A 19695-nucleotide genomic window follows, 5' to 3' on the forward strand; every position below is an offset into this window, starting at 1 on the left:
AGGTGATCCATACATGTTAACCATTATCACTGTGTCACACACCTTTTTTCCTTGCCTACCCCTCCCGAATGTTCAATCTGGGTAAACATCTCTAGTCTCTGTCCCCTGTCTCCAGCTCTGGGGCCCTGCCCTGCTTGCTTCAGACCTTGCAGATGGTGGTCTTATAAATGCAATCTCTGCTTCTCCTCACCCCACTCTCCTATGGGCAGCTATGGTCTCAGAACACAGATCTGTGTACCTCCCTGTCCTGTTTGAAACTCTTTGTACCTAAATTTTTATTACAGATCCCTTAGGGCAACAACACGGAAGGCCCTTCATGAAAATGCCTTTCCTTACTTGTCCAAGGTTTTTACAGATCTGGTTCTAACCCAAGCCAACTCTCCAGCCACTTTCAATATGGTTCTCAGCTTTAAGCATCAGGAAAATCTACAGAACTTCTTTTTAATATTGGGGGGAGCGGGCCTTGATTTACAAAATTCTGTGAAAAACATCCACAAGTGTGTCTCATGTGCATTTCAAGCTGGAAAGCACTACCACTGACACAAACATACCCTGTCTTTGGCCACACCCTGTCCCATTCGCCTTTGTGTACCCAACCCCCAGCACATTGACTGTCACACAGTAGGGATGCAAAACGTGTGTTTTGGTAACTGACAGACTGAATACATACATAAAGGATATTTCCCATGAGACCTGAGGGAAGCAGACTGAGTCACTGGCACCTACAGGACTCAGGGAAATATAAGAGGGTATCGTGTGCAAGTAGGTAAGTGTGTGTAGACAGAGATTGGGGCCCAGGGTGGGCAGGGATGTGTGCGCTGTTGGCAGAGGAAGAGACACAGCCCAGGAAAGGGGTAACATCCCATTTTTTTAGTATGTCAAGTCCCCAGGAGCATCCCTGTGTGATGTGAGGGAGTGGGGGAGTGAGTGTAAGTGGGGGTTTGTCCATCTGTGTGTGAGAGCCAACTTACGTGGGTGGGAACAGAAATACAAACAGCCAAGATCAAGAGGATCCTGAATCTATCAGTTCTTCCTAGAAGAAAAGTCAGATGGGTTTGAAATGGTTGGTTAGAGAGCACAGTGAACAATTGCAGGGAGATGGAGGGTCTCTGTCCTCAGCTGTGGAGAGTGGCTTCCTAGTAGCCATGTGGTGAGTTATAGGGGCAGTGCTGATGGTGACAAGAGATGCCAGTACCAGTTACTCAATGTGGGAGATAAAGGTGGCTCTTTTTTTCCGTCCCTTCCATCACTGCTTCTTCTCTGTGATAGATGGGAACTGAGCTGTTTGAGGTATGCAGAGGCTGACAAAATGAGGCGATCAGATTGGAAATCAAAGCTCTCACCAAGGCTGGCAGTGTGCCGAGACTCTGCAGCTACCACCCATGGTGGGGGCAGGAGAAGGGGGGAGAAAGCAGCTGCTGTTGTTTTCTCCCTAGGAGTTGTTTGGGGTTTTACTTTTATTTCTCCCAAGAGTAGAGGAGCTGAGGAGGGTAGCCAAGGTAGCAAAGGAAGAAAAGGAGAGAGATGGCAAGAATTGGAGTGCACAAGGAGAAAGAGCCATTCCAAGGGACAAGGAGAGAGGGAGGTGATAGGCAGAGGAAGGAAGGTTTCAGAACATTTCTTTTTCTGCTTTTCATGGTTGTGGACTTTGCATCTTGTCTCCTTGCCAACTGCCCTTCCTTTGTTGTCAGAAATGCTCTCTATGATCTGTAAAATGTGTTTTAACGTATAATTCCTGTGTTTGCTCTCTTGACAGGTTGGGAAACTGAGGCCCAGTATATGCAGGGCACTTTAACTTGCTCATTTTGGTTTCTAACTCTCATTCCTTTTACCTTAAAATTCCAGAAAGTATCCCCACATTCATCTCACAGGATGGAGAATGTATCTGTTTCTTTGCTTTTCTGACTGCTTCTCCCAGGATGCCTCTACCACAAACTACCCCACAGGGTCCCTGAGCCTGAGTCTTATGGGTTGACTCTGCCCTCTGCTGGATCAAAAGGTGGAAAATGAGGTAGAAAGGGGACTCATTCCAGAAAACACACCCTGGCATGCTTCCCAGGAAAGTCTTTGCTTAAAGCAACCTGAACCCTAAATGAATACAGTTCAATATGCCTGTGATGTATTAATATCCTGATAAGCTGGTCAGAATGTGTTTCTAAATAGACCTATTACATAAGTGGCAATAAATACCAGCCATCTCTCCCCTCTCTGTAGTTTGTGCATAGAGAAGGATCTATAGGGTAGGATCCCAGAGTCGTGCACACAGAGCTTTGGCAATTCTGACCTTCAGACTGATGGTGAGTCCTGTGCTCCTTATAACACAGGTCCCCCGTGACATTCACATCACAGAATTGTGCCCTTTGCCCGCCGTTTTAATGACTTTCTATTTTGTTTTACAACCTGCAATCTGCTGCATGTCCTGGTCAACAGTATCTATCTTTTCTGCCATTGCTTGCTGCCTTGGATGCTTTTATGGGCATTGATTCCCTTCACTGGTTCCCCAAAGAGGTTCTTTTCCTTGAGCCAGAGCGTCATTCCAGCGGATTACGGTGTCTGCCACTCTGCGCTCCGATTTATTGCCATCCTGGGTTTTATTCTCTCCTACACTTGCAGCCAAGCCTCATTCATTTAGCTTTCTGGGGCGAGCAGAATAGAAGAAGTTGCTATTAATAGGAGAAAGGATGTCATGCCGGCAGGCTTAGTGATGTCTAAGTTTATGGTCTGTAAGTTCCAGAGCCTGGCTGTGGCCTAGATCCCCTTTTCTTCCTCCAAGTGACTGAACTAAGCAGGATTCTCACAAAGGAATGGACACTCTGAAAGTTTTACACTCTTTACAGGCTTTTGTGGACATACGACATTCTTGTTTGGGGGCAAGCTCATCTGGGTATCCTCCACCTTCCCCTGATTGTGACCATCGGTTTGCCTTTGGAAGAAGGCAGGGCAGAGTTGCAGAAGTCTGGGTGCAGAGGGATGGGGAAGAGGGAGGAGAGGAGAAGCACATGAAAAATGGCACACCAGGTCCTTTTAGGGTGGTTTGCTTTTTAGGTTTCCTAGACACTAATGTATGTTAATCTAAGTGAAATCACTCTGCGGGTTTTATTCACTTTGATAAATATGTTTACTAATCATTTATCACAAATCAAATAGTAGAGCGATTTCTAAACAATGCCCTACACATAATAAATGTCTTTTGAATATGCATACAAAATGTTACATATCAACTGTCACTTCCTTCAGCAGGAACATTTAGGAGCTACTCCAAGAATACAGAGAGCAAATGACAGAGGCTGCCTCTTCAGGGACAGTTCTCAGCTCATTGTGGACTGTCCCCAGGTTGTATAGATTTATATCTCCTTCATACAGGAACCGGGGCCACGGAGCATTTTTCAGTGGGTTATAGCCGTGGGTTTTAATTTGAGGAGTTTGCCCAACCAGCCTGACTTGCTGGGAGATCACACAGGCACAGATAGATAGTGGAGGTTCAGCTCTAGACAATGCTGGCAGGTTTCCTTTGGCATGGATTTGTGGTATTGGCCATGGAGGAGGTCTCTTTATAAAGCACTCCTGGGAAAACACAATCTGCAAAGAAGTAGCATGTATGTGGGGATGGGGGGTGGAGTAGACTCTATTTGGCCATGTATTATAGAAGAGAGGTTTGGAGGTCTTCATATAGGGACTTGGTATCCCAAACTATTTGCATTCTGAATGAGCAATACTGTGGAATCAACATGGCTATATAAAAAAGTATAATTACTGTTGGGTCTCTAATGATAGTTTAGAGCTAACTTAGAGGGTAGTTTTCCAGCCTCTTACACATGTATTGATTCAGAATGTTTAACTTCACCTCCAGTAAGATAAGAAAGGGGTAGCAAACAGACCCCAGGTGCCCGAGTCCAGGTCTTTCTATTTCTAAATGAGCCCTTACATGAGGATTCTGGAAAACTTGACCCAATCACATCCATTTCCTGCATTCCTATCCTCACTTTTAAGACAGGCAGGAGAAATATAATTTAAGATGAGATTCCTAAATACAGACCTTGGGTGGGTTTTCCATGCCTACTTAGAAGTTAGGTCAAGGTTTGGATCAACCTACAGCTTTCTGTCTGCTCTACTGCAAAGTCATTGAAGGAAAGAAAGGTTTGTTAAGAAATGAAAAGTGGATTTTTGTTGTGATTGCCCTGTTTTTTTCTTACACACATACACACACACACACACACACACACACACACACACACACACACACTAGTTGCCTGCCTCCACCAGTCATTTCAAACCATGGTTCCTATGACTATATTAGAAAGACAAAGAAGAAGAATGTAAAGAGTATGACAGGTACCTGAGGCATATGGCCACAACCCTGGGAAACAGTGTAAGTTATGTTGAGACAGTGGTATGTCTTTTCCCACCCCTTCCTGTACCCTATTCCCTTTTCCTGAATTTTCTGGCGCCGTTTCGCTCAGATTATTTATTACGAACAATCTTAGCTCCTGTGGATAACATATTGCCATTCATTTTCTCTTTGGGTGTTCTGCTGATCATTGAACATTTTTTAATAGGTTTTGATGAAGCTAAAGGTACCAACTTGCATCCTATTCTTAATGAGAAGAACCTAATTCCAGAGACTGCTAGGACTTGGGGAGCAGGAGATTTGTTTCAACACTAAATATTCTCAAGAGAAAGGAGCCCAGAAGTGACTAAATAATAGGAAATCATCTTGGCAGATGGGGCCACTTGCATCTAGAGATCATTTGATGTGTGGGGGAGGAGGAAAGAAACAGAGCTCAATTATGAGAACTGGTGAGCTTTGTTTGGGAGATGTTAGGGGATGCCATATAAAGTCACAAGATTTAAAAGAGTGGACTCTGTTTCCCAAGTGAAAGTAAGGGAAAGGAACCACATTTTCATCCCTGACTTTTTTTTTGTGATTTTCTTGATAATTTCAGTGAAAGGAGCAATCATGTTGCTAATTTTACTCCAAGCATTTAAATTCTAATTAATATTATTTGATTCTCCTGTGTCCTGCCAAGGTGAAAGAAAAATGCTTTCTTACACCTTTACACCCTCTTTCTCTCAAGAATTTGCATAAGAAGTGAAATCATGTTTGCATTTTTTTCATTTCAGTTGCTCTCACTATTCTATTCCACTTTCTATTCTAACCTCCTAACCTTCCCTCTCTCTGTTCACCTTGGCAAAGAGAGGAACACTTACAGGTTTCAGGCAACTCTGCCTATCAGAGAACAAGGAATATGTTATGGGGGAGCAGGCAGCAGACCTGAGGAGTCTTGCAGAGCCGGTTGGCCTTGAGAGATCACTTTGTCTTGTACAGATGAGGAAACTGAGGTCCAGAGAGGTGAAATGGCTTGTCTACAATCACACATTTTATAGTCCTGGGTCTGGGGATAGAGGTTTGTCTCTGTGTCCAGCTTTGTTTTGATGATTCCATGAGATACGATTATATGTGAAAGGATTTTGCATGCTGTCATGCACAAGGAAAGCTTGAGCTCTTATTTGTCTGGTTAATTAATAAAATGCTCTTATGAAATATCTGCTGCATCCTTTCTCCTCATTTTGCAAGCTTTTGTGGAGCCTGCACCGTGGCTTGGTGACTTCTAGTTAGGGGGGCTCACCAGTGCTACCTGTACAGGCATGTCAGGCTCCTGGCAGCCTGGCATGAGTAACCATGGAGAACTGTTGGAGAGATTCCAGTATTTGGGTTGTGCCTGAGGCTAGCTATTGTCTCAAAGACACCCGGTTTAAGATAGATGCTTGCTGCAGTGTGACTTCACTTCAAGGAGCAGATATTTACTAACTTACAGTGATAATGGACTAGGTACCATGGTAGCACAACAGGCCTGGGGGGGTGTCAATATAATAAAGATAAATAAAATACATTGGCCCTGCTTTACAACTGCCATATGGCTTGGAAAATGATGTGGCAGAGGTAGGCAAGGTGCTGGGGAGTGTGGGTGTTAGTGCAGATGTGGTATGGTGGAGGGAGTGTTGTAAAGGAAGGTGTGTGGGTGATGAGGTATGAAGGGATGTTCTAGGTGGAGGGGACAGTATGTGAAACTGGATGCCACGCTGAGGAATCTGCAAGAAAACCGCAATCGCCTGCTGTGATGTGGCTCCAGTTCAAGGTGGTGGGTCTAAATGAAGCCAGGGGCATCCTGGCATGTCATTCTGTAATATTGCAGCTTCATACCGAAGGCTGTGGGAACCATTGAAGGGTTTTAAACAAATGAATCCAAAATTTTGCTAGAAAGAGGCAGAAAGAGGATTAGCTAGAAGGGTTACAGCAGGAGGCAAGAGGCCAATTAGGAGTGGGTGGTGCTACCTACCATCTGGGTGACTCCAGATTAGATCCCACCCCCAAGCAGCACCCTCACTTCCTGGTCTTCCAAGGGTGGTCAATTTGAGTGAGATTAGACAATGATTTGATTTTGCTGTTGAAGGGTCAAGGTCAGGGAGTACTTTATGCAGAGAAAGAACTAACTCTCCTACAGAGCTACCAGAATCCCTTCCTACAGAGATCAGTTAATAGAGAACACCACCAAAGGCACGGAGAGTTTCTGTAAAGGACTTGGATAATTATGTGCCCAGTGCCAGTTGAAGGAAATTACTGCAGAAGCAGCGGCCGAGGCAGCCCTGGCACTGAGAGGACTGAGTCCCTGGGGAAGTTTTTCACCTGAACCCCATCACTTCCCCTCCGTCTTTGCCTTCATCATCAGGGCTGTGCCTGACTTTCTGCTAGCGTGTGCATGTGGGATGTGGGCCAGTGAAGGAGAATACTCCTCTCCTCTTCCTCCTTCTCTCCTTTCCTGCTTTGGTTCCCGGGGTGGGCATTCTGCTTTCAAGGTTAAAATTGGACCTAGTCTTCTGTGTGTGCCCCCTGTTTGTCATTCAGCTGCCTGTGCAGGTCCCCTACTTTCTTTCACTTAAGTAGGTGTTCTCTTCTTTGTATCATAGGCTTCTAAAATATAGAGAGTAAGGAATATGCTTTGTCCTGAAGAGTGTGCACTGCATCTCCACAGACATGGAAGCACTATAAGTAAATGTTTAATGCTGAGCATGGTGATGCAGACATGCATTTGGTTACTTGGGAAATATGAAGAGAGGGGGTGACTGTATTTTCACACAGAAGATTTGTAAACATTAACTCCTCCTTGTTCTTTAAGTTTATACTCTTCCTTAAATACCTGTTTTGACCCTCATGATAACCAGAAGAATTGAGTGGGCAAATTTTTCCCTGTGGACATAGGAAAACTGAGTCATACAAAATCTAAGGACTCAGGCTTGTCACAGCAGATTAGATAATAAAACAAGGACCCAGCTAGTTCTGCTCCATGGAAATCAGGCCAAAAGCTCTGGGCATGATTGCTGCTTCTCTTAAATATGAACATGCAAGCTGAGGTTATACCAGATAAAATATACCAATTCATGGCAGCTTCCAGATGGCAGAGATCTTGTTAAAATCTGAGTAACACCCAGTGTATTGTCAAGCTTTTAGAATATTCATTACAGAATCTCTCTTGGAATCCACTAACCCCCAAAATCACTATTTTTTTTTTAAATCTTGGTTTAAAGCATCAGGAGATGCAGATTCTCATCCCCAATCTTTCTTTCCTTTCTTTCTTTCTTTCTTTCTTTCTTTCTTTCTTTCTTTCTTTCTTTCTTTCTTCTTTCTTTTTTTCTTTCTGTTTATATATTCTTGAGAGAGAGAGAGAGAGAGAGAGAGAGAGAGAGAGAGAGAGGAGGAGTGGGGGAAGGGCAGAGAGACAGGGAGACACAGAATTCAAAGCAGGCTCCAGGCTCTGAGCTGTCAGCACAGAGCCTTGATGCAGGGCTGAAATTCACGAACCATGAGATCATGACCTGAGCTGAAGTCAGAGGCTTAACTGACTGAGCCACCCAGGCACCCCACCGATCATTCTTTAACTGAATAGCTGCATAGACTTAGGCTTATGAATGAAGTAACTGTATAGACTTAACTTCATTAGATGCTTACCTATAGGTTGGTAAACCATCTCACAGGTCCCTCTGCGTACCAAATATTAGTTTCTAAAGTTCTCAGCAAAGGCACCATTTTTGCAAGACTTCCCCTGACCCCTTAGACCAGTATAGATTCCATAACACCCATCTATTTTCTATATATCACCCTATAGCATCCTCTCATAAGAGACTCATACTGCATAATGTGCTTTTCTTTGCCTCTCTGCTGCATGAGCAGAATGTCTGTCCCTGTCTGTCTTGTTTGTCTCTGTATCGCATTAAGTGCTAACACAATGCATGGCACAGAGTAGGTGCTCAGTGAACACTTGTCAAATGAACGAATAATTCAATAAACCTATTCTTACCTCAGTTTATCCATATCTTTGGAGTAACAACTATAAGTGAGAGGCAAAGAATGAGAAAGAGAAGGGTAAGCCTGATGATAGGATCCTTATGAGTGCAAAGGTTTTTATATGGGCTTGAGGAATGGGTAAGAATCCTATTCTTAACAGATATCCTTTAACACAGTCCCTCCTGTCAGCCCTGTTTAACATGATCCTGTCCGTAAGAGAACGTGTGTTCAGATATGTGGTGCATGAATAAGACCCAACATATTAGAGAAGGGAAAACCTTCTTCAGAAGGGGACATCTCAGGATTTACATGGCTTCTGGCAGTGGCTGGCTCCCTGCCTCCACTGTCTTCTTTCTCCTGCATTGCTCCTAAATGTGATTTTCATTATGCCATTCAGCTCCCCCAACCCCATAAAGAGAAGTTCAGTGCTACACATGAGAACATTCTAAGCCATCTACAAGCTGACTGCAGCCTTCTTGCATCCCCACAGAGCCCCCAATTTTATCAGACCAGACCCTAAGCATCTTACTCTATATCTACATTCCTATCTTATGACTCCATTTTCTTCTTATGGGGGATACTCTCTCACCTCTTCTCCTTTGATGTAGATGTATTTCCCATTCTGCATGAGCCCAGGGCTCACTCCCTCCATGAGATTGCTAGTGCACATGCTCTTCCGCTACCACCAAACACCTGAAATCCTCACCAGGTGTCTCTAATACTTATACCTACCTAGCTTGTATTCGCCTTGGTGGTAGTGTCCTACATGGTCCCCACTCCCAGTTGGCTCTTCTTGGCTTCAGGCTCTACTTGGCCCTGCCCCATCTCTCCCTGGAGCCCAGGATGCCCCTAATGCCTCCCACCCAGTGCCTGATTACAGAGCAGTCTGCACCCCTTTAGCAGCTTTTTGCAGCCTCTGAAGCATTGCCCTTTCCTTAAGAGTTTCTCCTTCTGGTCACAAAACCTTTGTGAGAATTACAAATAGGGCTGTCTCACTTCTGGAGCCCCAGAAGCAGGCCCTGGAGATGGGAGTTTGTATTGAAGTGACTTATTAAGGAAGTACTCCCTGGAGAAACACAGAAAGAGTGGGGGAGTCAGGGCAGGTAAAGGCAAGAAGCCAAGTAGAGCTGCAATTTCAGTCAAATATCCACAAAGGTGGCTTCAGTCGGATCTGCAGTGAGACTCTGGCAAGTAGAGAGAGACGGCTATCCCACTCCTCCACAGTCAGCCCCTGCTGGCTGCCCTGAGGGGGTGCAAGCTCCCAGACTCCTCCAGCTCTGTGAGTGAGCACACAGGGGCTCCACAGCCTAAAGGCAGACCTGCAAAGAAAGACCCAGATGTGGGCTGCTCAAAGCAGAAGCACATAGAAACTTGGGAGAGGCACAGAGATGATACGATAAAAGCGACTCAAGGGAGGTGGGCCGAACACTGGCTAACTGCCATGTCCTGCCCAAGTAGGGACATTATAGAGAATGCAAGACCCAGAGACCCAGACGCTGCTCATTGCCTCCCTGACCCACGATTCTCTGGCTGCATGCTTCAGATCCTCATGGCACACTTGCACAACTCTGCTCTGGAGACCTGGTCTAACAGGAACTGGGAGACCCCTTACCTCCAGGAATTAAGGCAGAACGATAGGTGTGTACTTCCCTTAGGTGAACACACTTCGGAGACTTTTTTTCTAGGCCTTTCCTTCTGGCCTAGGAAAGGTACTTTTAAGGCTTCCCACAGTCCTTGGTACATGAGAATGACTGGATTGGCTAAGGGTGCCCCTTGGCGCCTTTTCTCTGCACCCTGGCAGCCCCCTCTGAGCTCCTCCCTGTAGCCTGATTCTGTTTTCTGAGGAAGAAGGCAAGAGGGGAGGGGTGGGGCTGGTCTGGGGACACCTTTAACAACAAATCAGTGTAAGAGATTAGCACTCTACTCAGAGGGAGTGCCTCTAACAACCAACTGTCACAGAAGGATGAAGAAATCTGACAGGAAATATGCAAACAGTGAGGTCTTCCACTGGGAGATTGAGGATTCCAAGTGGCAGCAGGCCCAGCCAAGGCTGATCCTTCCCCTGGGAGCTTCCCCCAGGAGCTTTTGTCTTTCTGGGGGATATGTCCTGCCCCCCCCCCCCCAAAGTATCACATCTCATAGATTAACTCTCTGGAGAGGTCCAATTAGCTCCTCTCCACTTAATTATTTTTACATTTCCTTGTAGTGAACACTGGTTTTCTGGACCCTGGGGATACTTTCTCTTCACAGGCCAGCAGAGGATGCACAAGTAGAGAAGGAGCCTTGCAGCTGCTCTGGCATGTACCTCCGCATTGGTTCTGTTCTTCTGTTCCAGCTTGGTCTCAGCTCCCAAGTGGTGGAAATGGAGCTTCATAACCTGGGAAGAAGCCAGCCTGCTTATCACTGGCCCTGATTCCCATGGGGGCCCTGAGCAGTAATTTGAGACACAGTGGCATCACCAAGAGGGGAAATAATGTGTGGCCAAGGTCACATAGTAAGAAAATAGAGAAGGTTCCTCCAACCTAGGAGCTCTTTTTGTCATGCTACATCTCATTGGCCTGTTCTTCCTTCTGGTGCACCATGGGAGTTTGAGGTAGCCGACTATCTCTTCCACCGTAGAGGAGGAAAAGCTATGGCCTCGTTCTGGATTGCTTTCATTCTGACTCCTTCTTCCCTGACACAGGGTCATATGTGTACACAGTCTCCATGGTGAGAACCGGGTAGAAACACAGCCTGGTCTGCTGACTAGTCAGAACTGCCTGGGTGTCAGGCATGCTCATTGGTGGGAAGGAAAATGTCAGCTATGATTGGTCTAAGATGTGGTTTTGGCCTCCTAGGCCACAAGTTCTTCCTATCCTGGGCATATTTAAGTTCTAACTATAGGCAATTTTCACCAGTTATGGGAGAGGCACTAGAGACAGGATCCAGGCCTGGGGAAGGATTTAGAGTTGTCTCAAGAAGGAATTAGAGTTGGAACTAGTCCCAGAGATGAAGCCGCACTGACTTCACCTGAGGCTGACTCCTAGGCACAAGGCCAGCGAGGCTGGTACATCTTTCTTAGCCACTCGAGGACCTGAGCCAGTGAGGAGGTGGGTACTTCCAGACCCTTTTTCATGCATGAGTCCAAAGGTCTAATATGTGCCATCCATCTGAGTTCACCTGAGTGAGTCCTGGCTTTCCCAGTGTCATTGTAAAAAGATATCTAGACTGGATAATAATTAGAAGTGTGCTTTCTACTTACACCTGCCAGTCTGGGCCCAGCTTCTCCAGGATGAAGCCCCATCTTGAATGTGGCTTTCCATGGAGCGGCTGATGAGGACCAGGATGGGAGACAAAGAAAAGGAGAAAAACAGATTGCAGACAGATTCATTTGCTGGAATTGGATTTCTTCTTCCCAGCCCTTTCCATGCCAGGAAGGACCACCCATTGGAAGACAGAGACAAGCTCAAGTTTGGTGCCTTTTCTAGCCATTGATAATTTTTTGAGTTAGCCACTGCACAGTTCTTCAGTTTGATTCTCTGGTTCCTCTTGACTTCAGGATACAAAACAAAACAAAACAAAACACCCAATATCTTTCACATAGTGTACTGCACAATCAACCTGCAAAAGTCAGGGTTCCTGCAGGGAAAAAAAAAAAGATGGCATACTCAAATAGAGTAATTTGAGGAGAGTTTAATAAAGTGGATATTTACAGAGGTGGAACCAAAGTGTAGGAAAACTACAGGGATAGTCAAGACCATAGGGCTAGTACAAGAGGGGATCATTAACACCTACAAGGCTGAGGGAATTAAGGAGGAGGTCATAGCTCCCACCAGAGACAGGGGGCTGTGTGGAGAGGTCCACTGGCTAGGATCAATCATCTTTGACCGAGGGAATTGACAGCCTGTGACAGCCCCTCTCCACCCCCCACCCCCCATCTCCTGCCAATGCTTCCCATCAGCCAAAACCCAATAGGAAGCCGGAGGAAATATCAGTCTGTGGTTGATCTAGGTGACACAGAAATAACAGTGCACTCACTCAGTAGACTCATCCCCCTTAACCCATCCTGTCTAAATTTCCAAACTTCTGCAAATATACGAGGATTTAAAATAATGTTTATGTATTTATTTTTAGAAAGAGAGAATAAGTGTGAGAGGGTCAGAGAGAGAGAGGGAGAGAGAGAAATTCCCAAGCAGTCTCCCTGCTGACAGCATGGAGCCTGACCCCACAAACCGTGAGGTCATGACCTGAGCTGAAATCAGGAGTAGGATGCTTAACCAACTGAACCACCTAGGCACCCCTACATGCCAGGAACTTTTTTACAGCTCCATTGTACTTTGCTCATTCTCTTCCTGCTGCCTGAAAGGCTATGCTTGCCCTCTTTTATTGAGCACCTCCTTCTAACCTTAATGGGCACCCCAATTCTCACAAGATCCAAATTGCCCTGCAAGTAACCAAGGGATGTCTGGAGATCAGTCATAGGGGATTAAACATTTTTGCAAATGATAGGCAGTGGGGATACAAAATCATATTTAAAATTGGCCTTGATAGGGGATAGGAATTTGTTTACCACACAGTGAAGAAGGGCATTCTAAAAACAGTGGGTTACTGAATCCTACAAGTGTGAATAGAACACTCAGGTAACAGTGAGAAGTAATCCAAATACCAGACACACATCTTGCCTAAAGCAGTGGGAAATTAGGTGAGGCTTTGCAGGAGATCATTCACTGGACCCCAAGGTCAAATGGCAGATAAAGTCCAGAGTGAATCTCCACTGAACTTTTCCCTCAGCACTTCTGGGTTCTCTCCCTTAGGAAATGTTGGTTTCCACCAAGGAGTTCAAGAGACCCTCCTCTAGGTTTAGACAATTTTGTATATGTTAGGGAAAGGAATGGTAATAATAATAATAATAATAATAACCTTCTGGATGCCTGACTTTGGTCACCTAGGGAAAAAAGACTCCATTGATTTCTTCTGTGGTTGTATGACATGATCAAGATGACTCATAGCCCACAGTGTTGCATGCATGTGACAGTTATAGAGTAAGGAAGTGGGTTGTGGGATCAATGGCTTACAAATGTGATGTGACCAGATAAGCAGTTCCAAGCCTTCTTCAATATTTGAGTTTGCACTGGGTTTTTATCACTAGAACAAATCAAAATCTTGTGCCATTCATTTCAGACAAGTCATGGCCCACCTCACTCAGCAGTTTGTTTTGAGGTGATGCTACTTTCTTTGACTTAGGTGGATAGGGGTGCTTATGTGGAACACTTCTTGGAGGCCTACAAAGCCAAGCCTTCTGGATTCATCTTCAAGACATTAGTGAAATGGAAGGGCCTCCACTGCATCGAGGGTGGTGTCTGCATTTTGCATTATAAATTAATTATAAATGATGGGCAGAGTAGTTATCCTCACAACCTGGGCCTTTCCTGGACACAGTCTCCATGATCTTTTACTTCTGAAGAGATTGTGATAGATGAGTGATCTTAAATAAAAATCAGTCAACAGATATTTATTGAATGCTTACTAGGGTACATGAGAAAAATAAGGCATGGCCCTTGCTTTCAAGAACTTACCTTTTAATCAGTGTTGCAACATTACATGGAAGACGAGAAAGCAGTGTGTATAACATTGTATAATCACATTGTTTGTTGAGTTTCTAAGTGCAAAGGAATGCATTTAGATGCATGGGTCCATTTAATCTTTTCATTAACCCCATGCAGGAGGAAATGTTATTTCCATTGCAGATGAGTGAAATGAAACTTACTGAGACTTGGCAAGCACAGATCCGGGACTATGATTTCTGCAGTCTGACTTCACAGCCTGTTCTCATGGCTCTTCCCACCCACCCTCAGACCATAGCTACCCTCCAGCAGTGTGGGATCCCAGGGTAGCATGTGCAAGCTAGAATTCATCCCTGGTCCTTCTCCTAGGACTTCTGTCTCTACCCAGGAATGGGCAGTGTTGTCATTTTCATAACTAAGAAAGATGTTATAGCCCATATCTGTTTTTCTTTTCAGTGTTAAACAAAAAACAGTAGTAATTGACGGATTCAAGGCCTGTGTGAATGGAGTGTTAAGTTCAGTGTTTTTGTCTCTGTATAGCCCAAGATAATTTTATAAATATCAACCTGAACTTAGACTCCAGTAGAGTCAAAATGAGCAACCCTACTAAGGAAGTCTTCTCCTACAATAAAAGGCTAAGGTACCAGTGATGTCTGAATTTTCATCAGGTTGGTGATAAAGCATCTTGCTTTGCCTGTTGGTTTTCCCCCAGGAACAGATCTGGAAGACACACATGCAAACTCCATGAGGCTGGGTGTCGGTATTTCTCAGCTGTCCACATTGTAATGATTCTCTGTGAAGCTTGTAGTTAGGGGTGGGGCACAAGCCAAAAGCTCAGAGGAACCAAACTTAGGGGCAGCTGGAGCATTTCTGTGCAATAAGAGGAGATTGTGACCAGGTGCTGTGAAGGGCGGGAGCTCTTATTTCACTGTAGTCTCAAGCGTTGCTTAAGATGTGTTGCTTTTCAAAAGCAGTTAAAAGGCCATTTGATAGAAGGAATGGTTGGATTACCCACTGTCTGGATCCATTATAGACCTCAGATCTTCAGGCGGGTGTGTTTAAGAAAGGCCAAGCCTGGATTTTTCTCTCTTTCTGCAATAATCCTTCTCTTTATTTCAGTGCTCTCTTTGTCCTTAGAAGATTCCAAGAAGATACTTTTGCTCTATTTTTCTTACAATTTCTAGACACACACTCGCTGTCTGCCTCTTTCTCTTTCTCATTTCCTTTCAGATCCTAAAGTAGCTTGAGACCCTGGATCCACACTCTTATGATTCTATCTCTGCAGCCCCTCATCCTGGGTTTGCTTAATCATTGTTTGCTGTTACTCTATGTATAAATGCAGCACGTGTAATAAAGCCACTATTCATCAGCAAGAGATTAAGGACATGGAGGGCTGCATTTTTGGAGCTTTGGCACAATTGTTGCAACTACAGAAAATGACAGGTATGACAGCTTTCTCTGCCATACACTGTGCTCGGGTGCAAGGTACAGCATAGGCATGTATGTCTGATCTTCTTCTACTCAACTATATGTGAACATTTTCATCATCAAAGAAAATACATTCCCAATCCATGCAGGCCACACACCCTGGATTATCTGTATTCAAAAAGATCAGGCCTGCTCTTTTTATAAAGAAATTTCTCCAAGGGAAGGAGTAGGATGCAGATAGACACATAGACTGTGAAGGACACTCTGGCTCATCAGTGAAATAATAAACAAGCATCTTTCCCAGGCTCTGTCTGTCTGTTTGGATTCTGCCAGGATATCTCATAGGTCAGGCCATGGGCTGTCTGTAGGAAACCAGGAGGTTCACAGGCCTGGTAGGAAAGGAAGGCCATGCACACAAACACTGAATGCTGATGGCCACTGGCCAGAGGGCTGGAGGATGGAAATAAGTGATGGCAGCATTAAAGCTAGAAGACTGGAGATTTCAGAATTGAGAGATAGATGTTTGAAGGTGGGGAATTGGGAGTTCCAGGGATCCATTCAGAAGGCTTAGGTCTATAGACGTTGTTTCTCTTCGTATGTCTGCCAGGATGGTGGAAAGGATGCTCAGGTTGGGAGCTTAGCATATCTCAAGCAGGGAGAAAGGAGAGAGTCTATCAAGGTTTAGGCAGGGTACTTTCAACTCTTTCTGTCTCTGCATCTCCCTTCCTGGCCTGTCTTATCCTGACCTGTGACCATTTCCTGATAACAACTGGTCGTTGTCATCTGTACTTGCCTGGATTAGGGAGAGTTGAGTTTGAAGCCTTCCCTACCTTTAATCATACGGTTAATTACCTTCCTGAAGGACATGAAATATTGTGATGTGTTTGAAACGTCTTTTGTAGATCTTTGTAAAGGACCATCTCTGCAAAAAGGGAACCGGTTGATGGAATTTTCCACCCCAGTCTTCTACCAAACCCCCCCAACCAGAGCATTCTGACTGAGGGAGCAATTATGCTTGCTTTTCTTTTCTTTTCTTTTTTTTAACCTGGGAGAATTGTCTCCTCTGCATTGTGGAGATTCGATAAATGAGACGGATAGATGGGGACAGGTATGAGGAGGTGACTGTAGTTGGCTGCCAAGTTACCTTTGTGATCCATCTCTGCAGAAGCCAGCATTAATGCCGTGGAGACTCGCAAGACTGATATCCAGCAGTGACAGTTTGGACATCTAAACATGACCTTGGATGTGCCCAAAACCACAGCTGAAGCTATGCCAGCTTTTCAGTGTAGTATATCACAGGGGCCGCATAACCGTGCTGGAAATTGGCTGTGTTCAGAGCATTAGTGTATCTGCAAATGAACATCTTTGGCCCTGTACACACAGTGCGGTGTAGTGAGACTGCTTCGTTTCAGTCAATTTCCAATAATTAGACACTCACAGGAAGCCCACGACTGTCCTCTTGGATTCATCTCAGAGAGGCTGTGAGATGCCCCATTGCGGGCATCAAAAACAATTATTCAAGCTGTGCAGAGGTTGCTGATCAGAATTTCCTGCATCACGGCTGACCATTCACCTGGTGTCTGGTCAAATTTTAGTTGCTAGAGGAGAAACTAACTAGGACTCTGCTTTTGGCTTTCCAGAGCAGATTGGTTGCAAGGAAGTTCTCTCCTTTAAAGTAATGGAAAACTGTTTCAAACAAGGGTCATTTCCTAGTGCCTACTCGCTCTGCAGCTCTCATTTCACCAGAAACCAGATGTCTAAATTAATGGCTTTCAAAAATGTGGTCTCCAGACCAGGGAGGGGCCCAGCAATCTGTATTTTATCAGGGTTTGCTGCTGATTCTATTGCACATTGAATTTAAATGTTATATAGGGCACATATATATATGTGCTTATGAGGGCTTATGAGGACATTCAAGAACACCAAATTTGAAACGAAATAAAATAAAACTAGTATGAATTCTGGCTCTGAAGCTTAATACCACTGTTATTCTACTAAATTCAGGTATTTTTTTTTTCAATCTGGATATTTTTTTAACTCAATTTAACTCCATCTGTAAACTGGAATTAATAAGTGAATCTACCAGGTTTTTGAGATGATAAAGTAATCTATATAATAGGCTTCCATAGCACCGAGTAATACAATAATATGTGTTCAGTAAATATTAGCCATGAATATGAAAGTCTATTTCTCTGCTTTGGATCCAAGCAAAATGTAGAGCAAGGACCACTCTTAAGGTAATTAAGACAAATAACATCCCAGGTGTATTACTAGTAAAGTATCCTGTGGAGTGTGTTGTTATTCAGGGATTTCAAAACACTGTGGTTCCAAATCCACATTTCAAGGGAGGCAACCTGAGAGGAAGAACATCAGGAATGTCTGCAGGGAACCTAAGGGAGGGGATGGCATCAGGAGCTTCTTTGTTGGCCATACTTCTCCACCTCTCATTTGCTCTCAGAGTATTCTAGGTATTGTCATCAAAGCCAAAGGAAGTCTTGAAGTGCATTCTAGACCAGCCTAAACTTCACATGTGTTATCTTACTAAAATGTACATTCTCATTCGTTGCATCTGAGGGAGGGGCAACGTCTCTGCATTTCTACCAACCTCCCAAGGGATGATGATCTGCTGGGTTTCTGACCACACTTTCACATAGTGAGGTGCTTAGCTGAGTGCTTCCCCAACCCTAGTGTTCATATGTTTCACCACTAGATTTATTCAACTTAAGGAATGCTCTAGAGACATCAGCATTGGCATTATTTGGGAGACTACTAAAAGTTCAGAACTAAAACTTCAGGAACCGCCCCCCTCCAGGCCTACCAAATCAGAATGTACGTTTTCATAAGATCCCAAGAAGCGTCATAAGCACAATAAAGTCTGAGATCAACTTAGGGTATGTATTTATTCACACATAGCCCTGCATTCAGAAGGACCCTGCATATGGTTAAATTCTCTGTTCTCAGTTTCTTGAAATTCTTAATAATTCTTGAACAAAGAGCTCTGCGCTTTCATTTTGTACGAAGCCCCCCAAATTATGTAGCTAGTCCTGGACACATGGCTCCATACCAGTGTTTTTCAAACTTTGGTAGGGATATTACCCAACTGGAATGTTGTTAGAATTCTTATTTCTGGATACCCAAAGCCTGAATCAGTAGGATAGGAGGTGAGAATAAAAACCTGGAACAAATCCCTCATGCAATTCTGATGCAATTGACCCATGTCCAATTCCAGAAATATTCCCTTGATCTTCCCTGGTAGGTAAGATCTTCCATCATTTACAACCTGCATTGTCTAGAAAACACAATGAACAACATAGAACTTGCTGGACACCAGAGCAAAGGTGTTTCTAGTTGAGCAGCTTTCCCCACAGGCACTTTCAGCAAGGCTCCCCACCTGTGCCTGAGTGGCCCTGCAATGATCCTGTGACATTTACACAAGTACAAGCAGAAAGGATGCACGGTACAGGATATCTCATCTTGAGAGGACCACCCGGGGAAGCTGGTGTGCTCAGTGGCAATTCTTAGTTTTTTTTGAGAATTCAGCGGAAGCAATCATCCTTCCCCACTGAACTCTCCCTTCCCTTGAACATTCTGAGGAGGCCATGGGACCAGGAATTAGACGACCTGGCTGAGAGGTTTGTCAGTTCCTAGCTCTCTAACCTGGGCAAGTCACCAGACCCTTCCAAATAGTGGAGTCCTGATCTTTAAAGTAGACAATGGGTAAGATCATCTACTTCACAGATTTGCTGCAAGAATCAAAAGAGACAGTGTGGATGTAAAAGCATTTTGTACACTGCAAAGGAATATATAAATTTGAGGCATCATTATACATACTGAGCTACATTGCTATTTCCAGCATTATAGTTAGGATCAGGACACTATTTGTGAATTTCGCCCAAGGCCATAGAACATACTTGGTGTATTGAGAGAAGGAAATGAATACAGACAGAGAGATGTGATTAGGACTTGGCGAGAGAAGCTGGAAAATTTGAAAGTGTAAGGAAAGGGAAGGGAGCTTCCACAATTTGGGGACTCCAGATGCAAAAATAAAAAAGACAAAATCTATTTTTACATGTGCAAACAGTTTTGAGATTTTAGAAAATGTCTTTAGTCTCACAGTAATTGAACATTTCTGCCCCTGGGTATAATGAAGATGAATAGCAATGGTGGTGGTCCATATTTAGTTTTGACTTCAGAAGCCTTCTGTTAGAATTCACTATTCTGAGATAATGTTTAGGAGTCAAAATCTAGGTCTCTGATCTGGCATATATTATCTGTGTGACTTGGGAGAAATATTTAGTTTCTTTGTTCTTCCATTCCTTTTACCAACAGAACCTTGCTCATAGGGTTGTTATAAATATTGGATGACTTAGTACTCCCCAGATG

At 44.2% G+C, this 19695-nt stretch overlaps 1 protein-coding gene across 7 annotated transcripts in view; it reads left to right on the forward strand.

Moving 5' to 3' along the window:
- NTM (neurotrimin) overlaps window positions 1–19695 on the forward strand; it is a 943500-nt gene that overhangs the window by 748412 nt on the left and 175393 nt on the right. The gene's annotated exons all lie outside the window — the stretch shown is intronic.

Source organism: Felis catus, chromosome D1 (genome assembly GCF_018350175.1).
Source record: "Felis catus isolate Fca126 chromosome D1, F.catus_Fca126_mat1.0, whole genome shotgun sequence".
NCBI lineage: Eukaryota > Metazoa > Chordata > Mammalia > Carnivora > Felidae > Felis > Felis catus.